General features: G+C 40.0%; 1 pseudogene; it reads right to left on the bottom strand.

Moving 5' to 3' along the window:
• Nucleotides 1–10,188: 10,188 nt before the first annotated feature.
• LOC136154614 (transcriptional repressor p66-alpha-like) lies at nt 10,189–12,109 on the bottom strand (annotated as a pseudogene).
• Between the last annotated feature and the right edge of the window lie 1,183 nt (nt 12,110–13,292).

Here is a 13,292-nt window from a genome sequence, read left to right as displayed (position 1 = left end):
TGTATCTGACATGGAATTAATGTCCAAAATATATAAGGAACCCATACAACTCAATAGTAAAAAAATCAAATTAAAAAATAGACAGAGGACTTCAATAGACATTTCTCCAAAGAAAATACACAAATGGCCAAAAGGTAAATGAAGAGATGCTCAGCATCACTAATCATTAAGAAAATGCAAATCAAAACCACAAGGAGATATCACCTCACATCTGTTAGTATATCAAAAAACACAAGAGAGACAAATGCTGGCATGGATGTGGAGAAAAGTGAAAATTTGTGCACTGTTGGTGGGAATGTAAATTGTTTTACCACTATGGAAGATAGTATGGAGGTTCCTCAAAAAATTAAAAATAGAACTACCATATGATCCAGGAATCTAATTTCTACATAAATCCAATGGAAATGAAATTACTCTTGAAGAGACACCTGCACTCCCACGTTCATTTGCAGCATTGGTCACAACAGTCAAAACATGGAAACTACCTCAGTTTCCATCGACAGATGAATGGGTAAAGAATATATGGTATATATGTGTAAAAGAGGATATTATTCAGCCTAAAAATGAAGGAAATTCTGCCATTTGTGACAACATGAGTGGACCTTGAGGACATCATGCTAAGTAAAATAAGTCAGACAGAGAAAGACAAATGCTATATGATATGATTTATGGATGACTTCGTTTGACTCAGTGGTAAAGAATCCACCTGCAAATGATCCCTGGGTGGGGAATATATCCTGGAGTAGGAAATGGCAACCCACTCCAGTATTCTTGCTTAGATAAGTCCATGAACAGAAGAGCCTGGTGGGCTACAGTCTATGGGGTTGCAAAAGAGTCGGACATGACTGAGTACACACACACACGATTTATATGTGTAATCTAAATCATTGAACTAAGAGAAACAGAGAGTAGGATGGTGTTTAGCTGGAACTTAAGGAAGAGGAACTGAGGAGATGTTTGTCAAAGGGTAAAGATTCAGTTATAGAAAGTTTTGGGATCTAAGGTATAGAATGGTGTCTATAGTTAACAATACTGTATTGTACATTTGAAAGTTGCTTTGAAAGGAGAGCTTTAATGTTCTCACCATAATAATAACAAAACATACAAAATGGTAATTTTGTGAGGTGAAGGATATATTAATGAATATTATGTTGGCAACCACTGCATAATACATTCATGTGTAAAACCACTGCATCGTGCACTTTAAATTATGCTAATTATATCTCAGTTTAAAAAAATTAAAAAGTTATACAATGGAGGCAAAAATATACCATGAAGAAAAGACAGTGTCTTCAATAAGTGGTGCTGGGAAAATTAAACAGGATGTAAAGAATGAAATTAGAACATTCTGTAATGCAAAAACAAACTCAAAATGGATTAAAGACCTAAATGTAAGACCAGATACTATAAAACTCTTACAGGAAAACATAGGCTGAACATTTTGACATAAATCACTGCAATATATTTTTGGATCCACATCCTAGAGTAATGGAAATAAAAACAAAAATAAACAAATGGGACCTAATTAAACTTAAAAACTTTTGCACAGCAAAGGAAAACAACCTACTGAATGGGAGAAAATATTTGCAAATGATACAACCAACAAGGGATTAATCTCCAAAATATACTAGCAGCTCATTAAAATAAAAAACAAAACAAAAAACACAATCAAAAAATGGGCAGAAGACCTAAATAGACATTCCTGCAAAGACATACAGATAACCAAAAGGCACATGAAAAGATGCTCAATATTACCAATTAATAAAGACATGCAAATCAAAACTATTATGAGGTGTCAACTCACACCAGTCAGAATGGCCATCATCAAAAAGTCTACAAATTATAAATGATGGAGAGGGTGTGGATAAGGGACTCCTCCTACCCTATTGGTGGGAATGTAAATTGGTGCTGCCTACTATGGAGAACAGTATGGAGGTTCCACAAAAAACTAAAAACAGCTACCATATAATCGTGCAATCTCACTCCTAGGCATATATCTGAAGAAAATCATAATTTGAAAAGATACATGTACCCCAATGTTCACTGCAGCACTATTTACAATAGTCAAGACATGGAAGCAACCCTAAGTGTCCATCAACAGATGAATGGATAAGTGAGAAGATATTATTCAGCCATAAAAGAGGATGAAATAATACCATTTGTAGCCACATGGATAGACCTAGAGATTATCATAGTAAATGAAATCAGTCAGAGACAGAGAAAGATAAATATCATATGATTTCACTTATATGTGGAATCTAAAAAAAAAAAAGTTCAAATGAAGTTATTTACAAAATAGACTCACAAACAGAAAACAAACCTACGGTTACCAAAGGGGAAAGGTGGGGAGAGGGATAAATTGGGAGATTGGGATTGACATATATACACTACTATATATAATATGGGTAACTAATAAAGACTTACTGTATAGCACCGGGAACTATACTCAATATTTTATAATAATCTATGTGGGAAAAGAATCTGAGATAGAGAAACATAGATATGTAACTGAATCACTTTGCTGTACACTGAAAACTAACACATTATAAATCAACTATACTTCAAAATACAAATTTTTTTTAAAAGTAAGGCATTGGTGACTTCACTATCACTTTCTACCAAACACTGAACAAAGATATAACATCATCCTTATACAACCGAATCCACAGAATAAAATCGTATTCTGAGATCAAAATTTCCTTCACACCAAAATTTGACCAGAACATAAAAAGGCTTTACAGGCCTACATCTCTAACGAACATGCATGTAAAATATTTAAACAAAACATTACTTAACCAAATCCAACAGTATATGAAAAGAATAATATGTTGTAACTATGTTGGATTCCTTTCAAGAATGCAAGCTTTAATATTTGAAAAATCAATATAATTCAAACTAATAACGTTAAAGAGAAAATTCATATTATCATTTCAATTGGTGAGTTTTATCAAATGCTTTTCATGCAATAGCCAGTTCTAATTAAAACTGTTAGCAAACTAGAAATGGAAAGAAACTTCTTTAATCCGATAAATCAACAAAAATTTACAGCAAATATCACACTTAATGGCAAAATGTCGACGGCTTTTCCTTGAAGCATCCCTAGACTCAATGAATACTAACATACAAATGCTTTGCCAATGTAATTTTAATCTTGTCACATCTCCACAAATACATTGCATTATCCCCAATTTATACATTAGAAACTGAGACTTAGAGGTTCAGTTACTTGGCCATGGTCGAAAAACACATAAATGACTTTATAAATGTGAACTCCACGCCATTACTGCCTCTTTCAATACCAATTACTCAGTTCCTTCTATATTATCTATGATATCTACACCATCAACCATTTCTGCCCATGTTACTTTTAAATGGTGCCCCAGATGGGTCCAATTCTACCTTCCCATTGCTCCACTCCCATGCTGTTGCCACAACACTATCACAAACTACCCCAGCACAGCCTCCCTACTCCACTTTTATTTAACTGTTTTCTTTGTTTTTACTTTTTTACTTTGAAATAACTTAAAATTTTCAATAACTTCCAAGAAGAGAACATACTGGTTATCCAGAGTCATCAATTGTAAGCATTTGCCACACTATACCTCTCTCCAGCGGAGGCATGGATCAGTGGTGGCCTGCTGCAGGGTTGGGGGCACTGAGTCTAGCAATATATGCATGGGACCTTTTGAAAGAGGTCACCATTATCTTCATTACCTCCACCATAGTTTGGCCCCAGGGAAAGGCTGTCTATTGTCACCCTGCTTATTTAACTTATACTCAGAGTACATCATGAGAAACACTGGGCTGGATGAAGCACACACTGGAATCAAGACTGCTGGGAGAAATATCAATACTCTCAGATATGCAGGTGACACCAACCTTATGGCAGAAAGTGAAGAAGAATTAAAGAGCCTCTTGATGAAAGTGAAAGAGGAGAGTGAAAAAGTTGGCTTAAAGTTCGACACTCAGAAAACTAATGATATGGATAAAATTGAAGCCTATTATACAGAGTGAAGTAAGCCAGAAAGATAAACACCAATACAGTATACTAATGCATATATTTGGAATTTAGAAAGATGGTAATGATAACCCTATATGCAAGACAGAAAAAGAGACACAGATATATAGAACAGACTTCTGGACTCTATAGGAGAAGGCAAGGGTGGGATGATCTGAGAGAATAGATCCAAAACATGTATATTATCAAGTGTGAAACAGATCTCCAGTCCAGGTTGGATGCATGAGACAAGTGCTCAGGGCTGGTGCACTGGGAAGACCCAGAGGGATGGGATGGGGAGAGAGGTGGGAGGGGAGTTCAGGATGGGGAACACATGTAAATCCATGGCTGATTCATGTCAATGTATGGCAAAAACCACTACAATATTGTAAAGTAATTAGACTCCAACTAATAAAAATAAATGGAAAAAAAAAAAAAAAAAAAAAACTAAGATCACGGTATCCAGTCCAATCACTTCATGGCAAATAGATGGGGAAACAGTGGAAATAGTGACAAACTTTATTTTTGGGGGCTCCAAAATCACTGTAGAGGGTGACTGCAGCCATGAAATTAAAAGACACGCTCCTTGGCAGGAAAGTTACAACCAACCTAGACAGCATATTAAAAAGCAGAGACATTACTTTGCCAACAAAGGTCTCTAGTCAAGACTATGGTTTTTCCAGTAGTCATGTATTGATGTGAGAGTCGGACTTTAAAGAAAGCTGAGTGCCGAAGAACTGATGCTTTTGAACTGTGGTGTTGGAAAAGACTCTTGAGAGTCCCTTGGACTGCAAAACCCAACCAGTCCATCTTAAAGGAGATCAGTCCTGAGTGTTCATTGGAAGGACTGATGTTGAAGCTGCAACTCCAATACTTTGACCACCTGATGCGAAGAACTGACTCATTTGAAAAGACCCTGATGTTGGGAAAGACTGAAGGTGGGAAAAGAAGGAGACAACAGAAGACAAGATGGTTGCATGGCATCATAGACTCAATGGACATGAATTTGGGCAAACTCTGGGAGTTGGTTGGACAGGGAGGCCTGGCGTGCTGCAGTCCATGGAGTCACAAAGAGTAAGATACGCCTGAGCAACTGAACTGAACTGACCTCTATATCTATAAATATTTCATTGCATGCTTCATAAAGAGCAATATCATACTCTTATATTACTACTTATTGGGCTCCCCAGGTGGCGCTAGTGGTAAAGAATCTGCCTACTAATGCAGGAGATGCGGGTTTGATCCCTGGGTCAGGAAGATCCCTTGGAGTAGGAAATGGCAGCCCACTCCAGCACTCTTGCCTGGAAAATCCCATGGATAGAGGGGCCTGGTGGGCTAGAGCCCATGGGGTTGCGAAGAGTCAGACATGACTGAGCACATGCATACACACACACATTACAACTTGCACAGAATTATCAAAATGAAGAAATTTATCATTGATAAAATATTATTATCTAATATAGAGTCCATATTCAAAATCCACCAATTGTCCCAATAACGTCCTTTATAGGTATTTTCACAGTATAGGATCCAATCTAGTATCATATTCACATTTAGTTGTCATATCTCTTTATTCTCCTTTAATCTGGAATATTTCCCACACTATCTTTATTTTTCATGACATTGACATTTTTGAAGAAAAAAAGACCAGTTATTTTGTAGAATGTTTCTCGGTTTGAGTTTGTCTAATGTTTTCTCATGAATATACTAGGTTTATGGGGTTTTGGCAAGAACAGCACATAATCAATTCTGTGTCCTTTCTAATGTATCACAACAGGGAACACATAATTTTTTATGTTGTGATGTTAAGTTTGATCAATTGGCTAAAGTGGTGATTGCCAGGTTCTCCAGTGTAGTACAATGCCCTCTAAATTGCTCTCCTGGTTTCTGATTTTATTTCCCCAGTTGGAGATCTGCCTGAATTAAAATCTCTGTATTCCTACTCTACGCCCCATCTTGCCATCTTAGAAAGGCTATCTTGAGTTGTTCCATCTAATTAGGTTTCCTCTGTTTTCATATATCAAAGAATTTTGTGTTTCCTTCCTGTCACTTCTCATTATTTTCAATTATTTTACTTGTGCAATTAATATCACATAGTCTGTCTACTCCAATGCATGTGTGCTAAGTCACTTCCGTCATGTCCAACTCTTTGTGACCCTATGGACTGCAGCCCACCAGGCTCTTCTGTCCATGGGATTCTCCAGGCAAGAATACTGGAATGGGCTGCCTATGCCCTCTTCCAGGGGCTCTTCCTGACCCAGGGATCAAACTCACCTCTTTTATGTCTTCTCTATCTTCTCCTACTGGATTATAAATTCCATAAGAACAAGATTCTTGTTTTATTTAGTTCATTCCTTCATCCCCTGCTCCCTACATAATGCCTGGCATATAAGCAACCAAAAAATAGCGGTTGAGTAATTGAAAAGTTTTAAGGCTGTTCAAAACCAGATCAAATTTTACCCTTTAACTAAAGAACTGGCATTTTAAGATTAGCATGGTATAGGAGAAAGATTCTAGAGTCATGCAGATGCAGGTTCATATTTGATAAGAATAACTGTGTGTGACCTTACATTTTCATCAAAGTGAAATTGGTCATACAGTCAGTTACTTTACTGATTGTGAGGATTAAATTCTTGTTAAGAAACTATACTTATGCTTAGTGTGTAAATGAAGCTGCAGGGAAGACAGGGTTAATCTTCTGGGATTAAGAGATATTCAATCTTTACAAGAAGCACTCTAACATCAAACTGTTTAGGTTGCTGTGTGTCCACAAGTACAGGTGAACTGATTAACTCCCAAAGGAAGTCAAGTCTTTTATAGTAACTCTTCCCACTTTCACACTCAGCTCTTTTTTATAATTTTTAAATAATGTTTTTACACTCAGTTTTACTCTGTACCAAGCCCTGTGGAAAGTTAATGGACAGGAAAGCAATGGAAAGGAATGGACAGGATTCTATCTCACTTCTAAGAGGCACTCCCATAATGAAAGTCAGTTTTTCCCAACTGGTAAGTATATGTTCATTGATTGTACTTTCTCTGTAAACTCTGTCACTCCATTATATCCCTTATTTTAGGCAGTTTTGTATTTTTCAGAATATTAGTAATCATAATGAACAACATTGTTAGCAGCAAACATTACTATATTTCATTCAATCTAAGATGGCATTGACTTTGACACACCAATATTTTACATACCACAAAGAAAACAGAAGTGCTGCCAAGTAAATAATGGTACATCACTGATAGGTAAGATTTGTCCTGATTTCAGAAATATTAAAATATGGGGAGAAAATGTGTTTCTTAAAACTAAAGAAACATGGTCTATCTCAAGCACTGTTGTGAGCACTGTATTTTTATTAAATTATTTAAGCTGCATAACGGCCCTCTGAGGGAGGTATACTTTCCTACCTCTTGATCAGTTCTCTCTGATCTTCAGTTCAGTTCAGTCGCTCAGTTGTGTCAGACTCTCTGCAACCCCATGGACTGCAGCACGCCAGGCCTCTCTATCCATCACCAACACCTGGAGTTTACCCAAACTCATGTCCTTTGAGTCGGTGATGCCATCCAACCATCTCATCCTCTGTTGTCCCCTTCTCCTCCTGCCCTCAATCTTTCCCAGCAGCAGCGTCTTTTCAAATGAGTCAACTCTTCGCATCAGGTGGCCAAAGTATTGGAGTTTCAGCTTCAACATCAGTTCTTCCAGTGAACACCCAGGACTGATCTCCTTTATCTTCTAAATATCTCTCTACTCTACTCACTTTTCTCCATCCCCTCTGAAACCGCCATGGAGTGAGACCCAATGCTATTTCTTTATCACTGAATTCTCCCTCCATATCTACTTTTGACTTCCTTGAAAGCTAATTCATTCTCTGCTATCAGAATTACCTTAGGAAAGGCAAATTTTATCATGTCTTTCCTTGTTTAAACCTTGGAAAATGTCAGTTTTCATTCCAATCCCGAAGAGGAGCAATGCCAAAAAATATTCATACTACCATACATTTGAGCTCATTTCACATGTTAGCAAAGTTATGCTCAAAATCCTTCATGCTAGGTTTCAGCAATACATGAACTGAGAACTTCCAGATGTACAAGCTGGGTTTAGAAAAGGCAGAGGAACCAGAGATCAAATTGTCAAGATTCATGGGATCACAGAGAAAGTCAGGGAGTTCCAGAAAAACACCTACTTCTGCTTCACTGAATATGCTAAAACCTTTGACGGTATAGATCACAACAAACTGTGGAAAATTCTTAAGGAGATGGGAGTACCAGATCACTTTACCTGTTTCCTGCCAAACCTGTATGTGAGTCAAGAAGCAAGAGTTAGAACCAAACATGGAACAACACACTCGTTCAAAATTGGGAAAGGTCTACAACGATGCTATATATTGTCACCCTGCTTATTTAACTTATATGCAGAATACATCATGCAAAATGCTGGGCTAGATGAATTATGAGCTAGAATCAAGATTGCCAGGAGAAATATCAACAACTTCAGATATGCAGATGATACCACTTTAATGGCAGAAAGTGAAGAGGAACTAAAGAGTCTCTTGAGGAGGATGAAAGAAGAGAGTGAAAAACCTGACTTGAAGCTCAACATTCAAAAAACTAAGATCACAGCATCTGGTCCCATCATTTCATGGTAAATAAAAGGGGAAAAAGTGGAAGCAGTGACAGACTTTATTTTCTTGGGCTCCAAATCACTGTAGATGGTGACTGCAGCCATGAAATTAAAAGATGCTTGCTCCTTGGAAAGAAAGCTATGATAAACCTAGACAGCAAAGACTTTGCTAACAAAGGTCCTTCTAGTCAAAGCTATGGTTTTTCCAGTAGTCATGTATGGATGTAAGAGTTGGACCATAAAGAAGGCTGAACACCGAGGAACTGATGCCTTCAAATTGTGGTGCTGAAGGAGACTCTTGAAAGTCACTTAGATAGCAAGGAGATCAAGCCAGACAATCCTAAAGGAAACCAACCCTGAACAGTTTTTGGAAGGACTGATGCTGAAGCTGAAGCTGCAAAACTTTGGCCATGTTATGTGAAGAACTGACTCATTGGAAAAGACCCTGATGCCGGGAAAGATAGAAGGCAGGAGGAGAAGGGGGAGACAGAGGATAAAATGGTTGGAGGCATCACCAACTCAATGGACATGAGTTTGAGCCATCTCCGGGAGATAGTGAAGGAAAGGGAGGCCTGGCACGCTGCAGTCCATGGGGTCATAAAGAGTCAGCACAATGCAGCAACTGACGAACAACAACAAGTATTCTAAGAGTTCACTAACTCATATACCCTTCCAACTCAGAACTCAGACTAAAAAACATGCACGTTGCTGACTGTGGTGTCCTGCCTCTCATCCAAAAAGCTACTCTCAGTAGAGGTCCCTGGGGCTGCAGGCAGACAGATGAAGGATTGGAAGATTTGTAGTCTGTCCCCAAGATGCAGGATTTACAAACAAGAATATGCAATGCACACTGTTTGGCCAACCTCCCTGTATCTAAAAATGGGAAATCTGGAGACTGGATGCAAAAACAGAGGATGGTTATCTTTATATTCATCAATTTCAGTTTCCAGCTGCCACTCAGCAAATAACTAGCAGCATTGTAGCATGGTTATGGGCCAGGATCCCCAAATGCTTCTGAGACTATAGCACTTATTGATATATCTGAAGAGGCATTCAGAAAGGAGAGGGAAATCACTCCACAGTAGAGAGGAGACTGAGTTCTAATATTATTTACTTTTTTCTGTTGGGGCATTAATGCAGCTAAAATGCCACTTGTGACAATGAGATACTTTCTGCAAACACATGGCATAGATACACCCACTCCAGAAGAGCAAGACAGTTTCTTTCTCAAAACAGAAAAATGGATTGAAAAGCAGTGGTCACCGACGTTTTTGGCACCAGGGCTTGGTTTCATGCAAGACAATTTTTTTTCATGGAGGGGAGTAGGATTACTCAAGCAGAAAGCACATTACATATTATATTTATTATGTCCCCACTGATCTGATAGAAGGCGGAGCTCAGGCTATAATTAGAGAGATAGGGGAGAGAGAAGGGTGTGGCTGTAAATGCAAGGGGAGAAGCTTAGCTTTCCCCTGGCTGCTCACCTCCTGCTGTGCAGCGCGGGTGCCTACCTTGCCAGGAATAGGTGCCTGTCCATAGCCTGGAGGCTGGGGATCCCTGAAGAAACGAATCAGGGTGAAACAATACAGATGGCTTTACGGAAGGTGGTCTTCGGGTGCTGCTCCAAGTTGAGTGCCTTCTTCTGGTTGGACGCCATGCAGTTCTCATACATGATGGCGCCGCCCTTCTCCTCCCACCAGCGGCACGAGAAGTCCATTTTGGAGTGTTCACATAAAAAGGGCACCCAGGACAACACCACAACCTGCCCGCTTGCGTCTGCAGCAGGTTCGGCACCACCTCCTCAAGACCAGCCACCTAGATAGATTCGTTGTTGGCCACGCTGGGCAGGACGTTCGTTGCGGGGGAGGCGTTGGGGGGTGGGAGGAGGGACTTAAAGCTGCGGTTACTCCCATGCAAGCTTGGCTGCCACCTGCCGGCTGACTGCAAAATCAGCAGACGTGACCTCGGAGGTACGCTGATGGGGGTGCAGTTGGCCCCTGCAGAGGTGGCTGTTGTACAGGGATGGTGAGCAGGGCTATAGGATATTGACAAGCAGACTAGCGTTGGGGACGTTGGAGACAGAGAGAGGCCCTGCTGGATCCTCTGTCCCTGAATGGGCACGGATGCCAGGGGAGCCAGCAAGGACTCGCTGTGGCCCACCCTGGAATGTTGTTTTTTGTGGATTTGCTGTCACCTTTCTGACGAGAGGGTGCCCTATGGACCTAACTACAAGGACGTCTGTGCCCACAGTGGACCCAGGGGTCTTGGGTTGTCACGACCACAGCATCTGAATCAAAGAGGTCTGAAGCAATGGCTTGCCAGAAAGAATGATCTGGGTGCCCTGTACAAGTAGTGGAGGGGTAGTTAGGGAACTCTCAGTGGAGCCTCTGGGATTCTGGTTTCCTTTTTTCCCCCCATATTTGCAAACATTTTATTTTAATTAATTAATTTATTTTAATTGAAGGCTAATTACTTTACAATATTGTGGTGGTTTTTGCCATACATCAACATGAATCAGGCACAAGTGCACTTGTGTTCCCCCATCCTGAAACCCCCCTCCCACCTCCCTCCCCATCCCATCCCTCAGGGTTGTCCCAGTGCAATGGCCCTGATTGCCCTGTCTCATGCATGAAACCTAGACTGGCGATCTATTTCACATACGATAGTAAACATGTTTCAATGCTATTCTCTCAAATCATGCCACCCTCGCCTTCTCCCAGAGTCAAAAAGTCTGCTCTTTATATCTGTGTCTCTTTTGCTGTCTTACATATAGGGTCATTGTTACCGTCTTTCTAAATTACATATATATGCGTTAATATACTGTATTGGTGTTTCTCTTTCTGACTTACTTCACTCTGTGTAATAGGCTCCAGGTTCATCCAGCTCATTAGAGCTGACTCAAATGTGTTCTTTTTTATAGCTGAGTAATATTCCATTGTGTATATGTACCACAACTTCCTTATCCATTCGTCTGCCGATGGATATCTAGGTTGCTTCCATGTCCTAACTATTTTAAACAGTGCTGCAATGAACATTGGAGTACATGTGTCTCTTTCAGTTCTGGCTTCCTAAGTGTGTATGCCCAGCAGTGGGATCGCTGGGCAGTATGGCAGTTCTATTTCCAGTATTTTAAGGAATCTCCACACTGTTCTCCATAGTGGCTATACCAGTCTGCATTCTCACCAACAGTGTAAGAGGGTTCCCTTTACTCCATACCCTCTTCAGCCTTTATTGTTTGTAGAGTTTTTAATGGCAGGCATTCTGACTGGCCAGCATGAAATGGTACCTCACTGTGGTTTTGAATTGCATTTCTCTGATGATGAGTGATGTTGAGCATCTTTTCGTGTGTTTATTAGCCATCTGCATGTGTTCTTTGCAGAAATATCTGTTTGGTTCTTGGTTTCCTTTTATATTTTACTCTGCTATAACTTTTTCAATAAAATGAGTTTTGCTTCTTCTAATCTTAACTCTTGTTTTAATCACTTAATCATTCATTTTTGCTCTGTAGGACTGCTTTTCATGAAGGTCTCATGGTCTGTTTCAAGGCATTCTGCATCAGCCTCTTCACCCTCAGGCTCACAGGCTACTAGTCCAGATAGCACAATCACATCAAGCAAAGGGGTTCTTCTCTTGGATTTAACGGCATTGTGTATGGTTCACATGTTCATGGGCACATCACCCACCTGCTCTTCACCTCTGCCCAGGGCGATCACCTCTGTGCCCTCAGCAACATTTGGGCTGGCCCTGATCCCAGCTCAGGCGTCACTCCCATGTCTCTGTCAGTTTAAATCTGAAGCCAATACTCTACTCTCCCTTTTATTTTCTTGTTCTCCATATTGCCCTCTGCTGGGTGCCATTCAAGTGTTTCTTTCTGACTCCATGTTGGATGTTTTCAGTTATTCTGAACTCTTTGCAACCCTGGGATAAATCCCACTTGATCATGGTGTATGATCCTTTAATGTATTGTTAATTTAATTACATACATTTATATTGTATTATGGACCTCCCAGGTTTGTGCAGTGGTAAAGAATCTGCCTGCCAATGCAGGAGACACTTCAATCTCTGGGTCAGGAAGATCCTCTGGAGGCAGAAATGGCAACCTACTCCAGTATTCTTGCCTGGGAAAACCCACAGACAGAGGAGGCTGGTGGGCTACAGTCCATGGGGTCACAAAAGAGTTGGACATGACTGCGGCGACTGAGCATATATTCTATTATGGCAAAGGTGAAAATACCACCTTTGCCACAACAGCAACCAGAAAAATTTACTCCAAAAATAAATCAGTACAAAACAATTCTGTTTCAGAATTAAAGAAAAGTACAGAAAAAGAAGACTTCACATGAATTTTAAACCCTATTTTGAAATATAAAAGAAAGAAATCCATCATTGGCCACATAGCCCCAGTCTGTCACCCCCTCTCACCAGGGAGCACTACTGAGACATCTGGGTCCTGGACCACACCCAGATTTGCTGGTTTCATTAACTGGTGTCCATTCTTGAATTTTACGTGTCCAGCTGAGCATCCAACTCCTCTATAGAAAACTGCTGCTTTGAATTCCCGACAATGCATCTGCCTCTACCCCAGGTCTGACTCCATAGTGGATCCATTTCTTCTACTTTAACCTTTGTGTTTTACTGCTTTCACTACAAGTTAATCACTAAAAGGATATTGCC

The sequence above is a fragment of the Muntiacus reevesi genome, chromosome X (genome assembly GCF_963930625.1).
Source record: "Muntiacus reevesi chromosome X, mMunRee1.1, whole genome shotgun sequence".
Lineage (NCBI taxonomy): Eukaryota > Metazoa > Chordata > Mammalia > Artiodactyla > Cervidae > Muntiacus > Muntiacus reevesi.
Note: the sequence above shows the minus strand (reverse complement) of the source record. Positions and strands in the feature narration are given on the sequence as shown.